A 7960-nucleotide genomic window follows, 5' to 3' on the forward strand; every position below is an offset into this window, starting at 1 on the left:
TTAAATTTCATGGATATTTAAGGGGTGGGCTTGAGCAGGGGAGCCTAAACAACAGGCTGAGAGGGGCAGTGTTGGTTCTGGAAGACGTAAGCCAGCGTGTGTCCTCAGCAAGAAAGAACCAGGGTTCATCTTGACGAGTTACGTGTCTCTATCGCCAAAATGCTTAAGAAAGACCATCTGCTTTAAATTCACATAAAATTTTATCAGTTAAATTTAGTTTCTAGTGTGAAAATATACATTAAATTTGGACAAATATCATGTATTTCATTTACCAACAGTTACAACCAAGAAGCAACTAATGAGGATTTTTTGAACCCTGCCTTAACAGTAATGGTGAGGACATTTACCAATAAACATTAATTAAATTAATGTGGTATGTTTTATAAGAATGTATAAGAATAGTTAAGCATGTGTTTATTACTTTCAAATTGATATGATTCTCTCGAGTAATTGGTTAAAGTATTTTGATGATTCATGCATACATTAGCCTTTACTCTTTAGAGAACCAGCAAATAGACTCTATTAATTTCTTTTAATAATCAAAGCATATCTCAGACCAGCAGGCAGAATTAGGAGAAGGTTCATCTCCACCAATGTAAAGAAGAAATTTCTAACTTGCTATCAGAAACAAAAGGATGTACTATGACGTTTTCTATTGTTCCCATAAATTGATAACTGTTTGTTGAATATGTGCTATGTGCCTAGAACTATTGTAGGTTCTGGATATAAGGCTGTGAACAAGACAAAAAGGAAGAAAAAAAAAGCCTCTGAAATTGCAAGGCTTCCATTCTAATTGAGGGAGACAGAATATAAATACAATTGAAAATTTAAATATGCAAGAAAAACTATCAAGTAGTAATGAGAGCTATTGAAAGAATTAAAAAGACTGCTGTGATCATATATATCATGATAGATTCTCTTAGAAAAATTCCTCCAGAAATGAATAAATTGATGATTTAGGAGACAGGAAGTTTAACTGTGAGTGAAATTTTGAGAAAATAAGATTAGATCTAGAACTAAAGTTGAGGGATAGGCCTTTGACAGAACAATCTCATCAAAGTAACAAAAGGGAAAGACTGTTTGTCCATGAAAACAGATGATGTATGTATCTTCCGAAATCCGCTGTCAGAGTTCTTGACATCAGTATTTACACCATGGGAATTGGCAAATGATACAAATCAAGGCTTTTATTTTCCGTGGACAACTGTTTGCTAAACATTTACCAGCACATCACTGACAGAGTGTATGAATAGGTTGATATATTTAATCATAGGAAGAGAAGGCATTCCTGCTTGATATCTATTTACTTCTGTGAGGCATGAAGCAAAGACATCCATAAAGTGGTTTATAGGAGATTTGAGGTATTGAAGTAAGTTCTCAATGGCAACTGTCATGGGATGCTGGATTCATACACCTGGTTGGAGTTTGAACTAGATGATCTCAAAAGTCCTACCCAACTCTAAGAATATATAATGATATTATAAAAGTGATTGCTAAGGAGCAACAAATTCTAATCCATGTTTTTCTTTTTAAACTATTTTCCAAACTTTCTCCCAGAGTTGTAGCTATAAATATGAGAATCACTTATCAGTTTTCTGATTTTATTAATAGTTATTTTTTATCACTACTATTCATTTATTCATAAATTCATTTATTCATTTATTTCAAAGGTATCATTTTGAAAAGTCTATAACTCTATGACTTAGAACTTTTTGCAATTTGGAAAAGCAAAATAACCAAATCAGAGATGGAAACAAAAAGTATAACTGAATGGTTAAAATTGTGAACTGGTATACAAGCTTTAATTGGAAAAGCATCCTGGGTTACTTCAACATGTTTTTTTTTGTTTGTAATTTATTTATTTTTACATTTTAATTTTTTACCTTTGTCAACGGTTTCGTTATGCTTCTTTGGCACAAAGTTGTAATACTGTACTACAGGGTAGTTCAGTATACATAATCCAACAGAAGCCTTTTGGCAAGTGACCAGTCAGAGGAAAACTTCAATATTGAAATATTACTAGATAAAAGCATTGAAATTTTATCAAAATAAGCCATAAGGGAAACTTTAAAAATTGACACTATACATATTAGAAATTTTCTTCTACCACATTGTGGAATGTTTATTTTACTTATTATTTCTTCAACACTGTCTAGATAGCCTTGGTTCCTCAGACATTTGCATAAATTGTACAGATATCGGGGGAAAAATTGTAAAGCCAGATAGTGTTTTCGGTGGATTACAGGTGGTGATGCAAATACTAAAAAACGCACCTGTGTGGGGTTCTCTCTTCTTGCTCCATTACTAGCTTATGTATGGTAAAGCCAGAAAATAATTTCTGGAGATCACTTTAACCACTCCAGTTGTAAACTATTTCTGTAGTCTGCTGTGATTTCTTATGTGAGGGTTCTTTTGCAAGGATACACTAAGGAGTTAATATCACTCATAAGATCACCCAGCAGATCACTCATAAGCAAGTCTTAGGGCATTTCAGAGAGACAGAGAATCCTCCTCCCTTCTTCCTACAGTGGAGAAAAATTTCACTCCTTCCCTGAAACCAGAGCCACGGCTGCTCCTACTAGTGCATGATGACTAATAGTGATGGTTACCCAATTCCAGATTTTTATCCCAGTTGTGGGAAGTCTGTTTGTCTTGCTCTGAGTCTGGCCTTCCCCAAGGTTATTTCCTAGAAAGAGCCCTTGACTCTTTCAAATTACCACTCTCCTCCATATCTTTGGCCCAACTCCAGATAGGTCTTATTTGTAAACCAAATGACATTTTATAAACATAGCAATGCTTTGGGGCAGGGAAATTTGAAGTTTATGCAGAAGATTTAGTAAGTGGATTTTGTCACTTGAGCCTTTAGAGCTCTCTCTTCTTAAATCATAACAAAGGTACAAACCCTGGAAACTGTCTCTACATAGTTCTGATTTTGTCCTGTCTCCTGCTTGTGTGGTTTTCTACTCTATGCAAATAGGAACAATGATGGGTACTATGATGTGTACCTGGCCTGTGTTTTAAGGGACTAGAAACAGTCCAGTAAGTCAAGAAAGAACATTAGTGCAGTCCAAATACATTCAAGTGAGCTTCAGCAGAACGAGCAAGCTTGCTGTTCTCTAAGCTTACGATTCCAACAGTATCTTAAGAGAAGACTCCATTATTGTGATTTGGCTTTTCAGGTCTCAGAGGCCTGAGCACTTTCCATATTCTAATTGCTTGCTTACTATGTCTAGAATAATTCATCAAGGGATTCTGTGAATTAATATCTGTGAAGAGCCTTTCAAAATACAATTTGTGAGGATCTGGTTCCTCCTTTCATTACACATGTCAGTCTTAATGTGGCTAGAAGGTTTTGGCTACACCCCTGTTAGTAGAAATCTAGGAAACCACCCTTACTTTATCGAATGAGGGATACACTGGTGGTGACATTTTCTTTATCATATCAGAAGGTTTGCACAAAACTGAAGCATAACTGCTACCTGGCTGACAGTGATTGCACGGTGCATTGCATTGTAAGATAAACCTTATTTCAGAAAGGTGAAAAAGTGAATGTATGTGCAGCTGAGAGTTGATGAAATAAGGTAATAAGGGAGAATTTCCTGGCCTGCCCCATAACATTTAAACATTTGATAAATAGCCTTTGAAGAATTGTTCCTGATAGTTTGTCATTGTTAATGCAATTTGTAGTCTTCAGATGTGTGTTTGATCAGCTGGAAGGGGAAAAAAAGGATAGGCTATAATCTCTGGATATTCTCATCATCCAATGGAGCTAAAACCTCAGTGCAGGGTGGACAGTTCCCATCATTACTCAGGCTACAAAAGAAATGAATTGCATAAGTGGGAGAATGGTCCTTTAAATCTGAGAAGCAGTGCTGTCACTCTTTTGTCCCTCAGTTATAATGTGCAGTATCTTGTTAGTATTTTATTGAAGATGCTTTTATAGCTCTTGGTGTTTCATTAAACCCCAAAGCAATTTCTATAATATACTGTGGAAGTGCTGAACTGCTGCTTGAGTTGCTCTATGGAAAAGCCCATTGTGGATGAACATTAACTCACTCTAGTCCCAGGAGGACCAGTCTGTATAGTTTGATTTCTTTAATCTGATAAAACATTCTATCTGCTTGGAATGTCATCCACCCCACTCAAGTGCTTCTCAGCTATTGTTCTACAGCAGGGTTTCATAATCACACTGCTATTGATATTTGGGGCTAGATAATTCTATGTCAAAGGGAGCTGTCTGGTGACCTGTAGGATGTTTGGCAGAGTTCCTAGCTACCAGGTGCCAGAGGCACCCTCTCCCCAAAGGTAACAATCCAAGTTATCCCCTGGGCACAAAATTGCCTTGGTTGAGAACCATTGTTCTAGAATGTTCTTCTTCAAACTAGAGATGCCTTAGAAGGACAAGAATCGGATGCTTTGAGAAGTAGTTCTCATCCATGTTATTATGATGATCAAATGTGAAGCCAAACATCCAGGGTTTATAGAGCAGTCATAAAAGTAGTAAAACAGATGCTTTCAGTTTATGAACTCAATATTGCAACATGAATGTACACTGTGAGATAATGTAGTGTCAGGGGTGGGTTTGAAAACAGGAAGGATGACATATACTTTTCTCCCTCTCACACAATTTCCGTAAAGGAAAAACTAAAACTTTCACAAGTGTGAGGAAACTGTCAAAAGCACACAAAATCAGCTTATTCATGGTAGACTGTGTCTTGACCCTATTTATTTTTTAAAGACAATAAAAAACTTAATTTTTCATAAAGATAAAGAAGGAAAATAAAGAAAAATAATAAACTCTGTGGTATAATTCAAATGAAAATGTATTATAATAACATTACTCTCACCCCTTTTGGGCTTTGCTCATCCACATGAAAATACTTGTCACCTAGATACTTAACCCAGAAGTGCATCTATTTTGTATGTAAATGGCCTATTCTTTAGTAGTCTTTAGTAATTCGGTTGTTCACTATCACAGCCATGATTGTTTTCTTTTAAAAGAAATATATATATTTTTAAATATGTCAAAACAAAAAACTATTATTTTGCCCATATAGAAAAAAATCTCCAAGTGTTTGCCTAGGAAAAGGACTGTCCCTAACGCTGTCATAAGAAAAACCAAGTATGTCATCATCTGTGACCATCAGTGCTCACTTGGCACCAATATGGAATGGCATCCTGTCTCCCATGACTTATCGCAATAGCCCATTTCCTAGTCTCCCTGCTTCCACTTTGCCCCTTAAAGCCTTCTCGCTGCGCTGTAACAGACAAAGCAACCCTATTAAGCATCATGAGATCATGTAAATCCTCTGCTCAAAGCTCTTTATTGGTTCCCCATTTGAGTGAAAGCATAGACCACAGAATGGCCTGCAGAGCGCCACCACTCTGGTTTTCCCTTCTATTCCTCTTCCCCTGCTCACTCTACTCTAGCTCCATTGGCTTCCGCTGTGTTCTGAAAACACAACAGCCCTATTTCAGGAATTTTGTATCTACTGTTTCTTTTGCCTGCAGTGCTGTTCCAAGGATATGTACATGCATGACTCCTTCATCTCCTTCAAGTCAGTTTCAATGTTACCTTCTCAATGATGCCGCCTCTGACTATGTAACGTTGCTGTCTCACACCCCTCCCAAGCCACTGCCCTTTTCCTTCTTCTCCTTACTTTATTTTTCATCAGAACATGTATCTTTCTAATATATTAATTCCTTTTTGTTTTCGTCTATATTCTCTACTCCTCTGAAGAATGAAATTCAATATGGATTAAGATTTTTTATTGTTTGATTTTCTATTATATCACAAAGGCCTAATAACAGATGTTGGTATTTGTTTTTATTGATGGGTCTATGATCATGAAAATAAGTAGTAGATATTATATTCAAAATTTATTTTTAAAGTATAAGTTCGAAGATCATGAAGATATCTTGATACTCAGTTTTTTTAAAGAGCCGAGTTTCAAATTATATTGGATATTATCTGTTTTTATCCCTATTGCCCTAAGAGATAAAGCAATCAGTTGTGGAGAGGATTAATGTACAATTCAAAGAATTTCTCATGAAAAAATTTTCTCATGAAATATGAAGTTTACTAAATGTTTTAAAATCATGTTTTCGAAGTGGATATAAATTTTGTGGAGAACTGTTAATGACTAGATTATTATAATATGGCATGAATCAAGTTGAGGAAAAAGTGATGGATCTATAATTTATTGTTTTAAATATTTTATTTGTTTAAAAACACATTATGAAAGGATGACCAATTTATTTAATCTAGGGATGATATATTTAATATATAATCAAATGTTTTTTTTAACATCAAGTTAGTGACTCAAGGGGTTTTATGTCAATGGTTCCAAATTTTAATTTATATTGTGTTTGTTTATTAGTCAAGGTTCTCCAGAGAAAGAGAACCAACTATATATATATATATATATATATATATATATATATATATATATATATATATATATATATATATATATCCCCATAGTGATATTTATATTTATAAAGAGATGTATTGTAAGGAATTGGCTCATGCAGTTATAGAACCTGAGACCTCTCAATATTTGCAGTCGGCAAATTGGAAACTCAGAAGACCCAATAGTGTAAGTTCCAATTGGAAACCCAGTAAGCTTGAGACCCAAGAAAAATTGGTGTTTCAGTGCAAATCCAAAGGCAGGAAAAGGTAAGTGTCCTAGCTCAAACCTTCAGGCAGAAGGGGTTCCCTCTTATTTGAGGAAGGGCCAGGCTATTGTTCTATTCTGGCTATCAACTGATTGAGTGAGGGCCACCCACATTAGGGAGGACAATCTGCTTTACTCAGTTTACATATTCAAAGGTTATTCTCATCCTCACAGACACACCTAGAATGTTTGATCACCTATCTGGGTACCCTGTTGTCTAGTCAATTTGACACATAAAATGTAACATTACATTGTGTTCCAAATTTCTTTACAATTTCCTTAGATTCTTTCTAATAATGACTCTAGATTAAAACTATATACATCTTCATTCTCTGTAAAAGCAAAAGCAATATGCTGTTTATTATGTGAGAGAAAGGTGAATATTTCAAAATCTATGTGAGAGAATATTAAAAATTATATTTTTAAAAATCTCTAAAGATTTTTTATTGAAAATCCTCCATTTGCAGATTCTAAAATGAAGGATTATGACAACTTTAAGAGTGCCTTTCTATTTCATTTTAAAAATAGTATAACTGTAACATTTTATCAAACAAGGAGTTTCTATATTAAATTTCATTTTAATGTTTTATGCAATGGTTGAAAGGAAATGAAACGTTTCAGAACTACTTTTTTAAAGTAATGACAGTCAAACATGTGAAAGGATATAATGGCCTCAAAACAAATATATTCTCACAACTTTGATTTTATCACAACTACACGAAGCTCAACTTCATCTATGAGTGTGTTATCTTCAGTACTCTTTCTGTTTGTTCAATTGATACAGTTTTTTTGTAAAATCTCTTCCTCTTAGAGTGACTATAAGCTGCTTTGTCCCAGTTCGCCCTACCAAGAGAACTGGTACGCATTTTCTTCTCTGTATTGCCCAATAATATAGCCAAACATAATAGTGAAGCAACACACTGAAGCAAGAATTGATCTACATAGGGCAGCATTCAAAATAGTTAACTGGTAATCCACAATTACCAACCAATAAGAACACATGCCATAAATGTCAGCACTGAATGGATGTGCCCAAGGTTCTCAGTAGAATTTTGGAAGCAATTGTCCTATAGTAAACCCATGATGTTTACTAAGTTAATCATGCCTGTAAAATGTTACATTTTCTGTGGTATATCATCACATTTTTGCCTTCGAAACTAATGTATAGGTCCTAAAGCTTTCAGATGTAATAGTTTGAATATGCCATTAATATTGTTGCTGAATTTATCATGGAAATTGGCATTTTATGAAAATACTCCATACTAAATAGCACATGTGAAAAA

General features: G+C 34.7%; 1 protein-coding gene across 1 annotated transcript in view; it reads left to right on the forward strand.

Moving 5' to 3' along the window:
* The first annotated feature begins 289 nt into the window (after positions 1-289).
* Positions 290-7960, forward strand: part of B3GALT1 (beta-1,3-galactosyltransferase 1) — a 241552-nt gene continuing 233881 nt past the window's right edge. The window contains exon 1 of the mRNA XM_019656597.1: positions 290-333. The gene's annotated coding sequence lies outside the window, so the exon portion shown is untranslated. The remainder of the gene's footprint in view (positions 334-7960) is intronic.

The sequence above is a fragment of the Hipposideros armiger genome, unplaced genomic scaffold (genome assembly GCF_001890085.2).
Source record: "Hipposideros armiger isolate ML-2016 unplaced genomic scaffold, ASM189008v1 scaffold_263, whole genome shotgun sequence".
Lineage (NCBI taxonomy): Eukaryota > Metazoa > Chordata > Mammalia > Chiroptera > Hipposideridae > Hipposideros > Hipposideros armiger.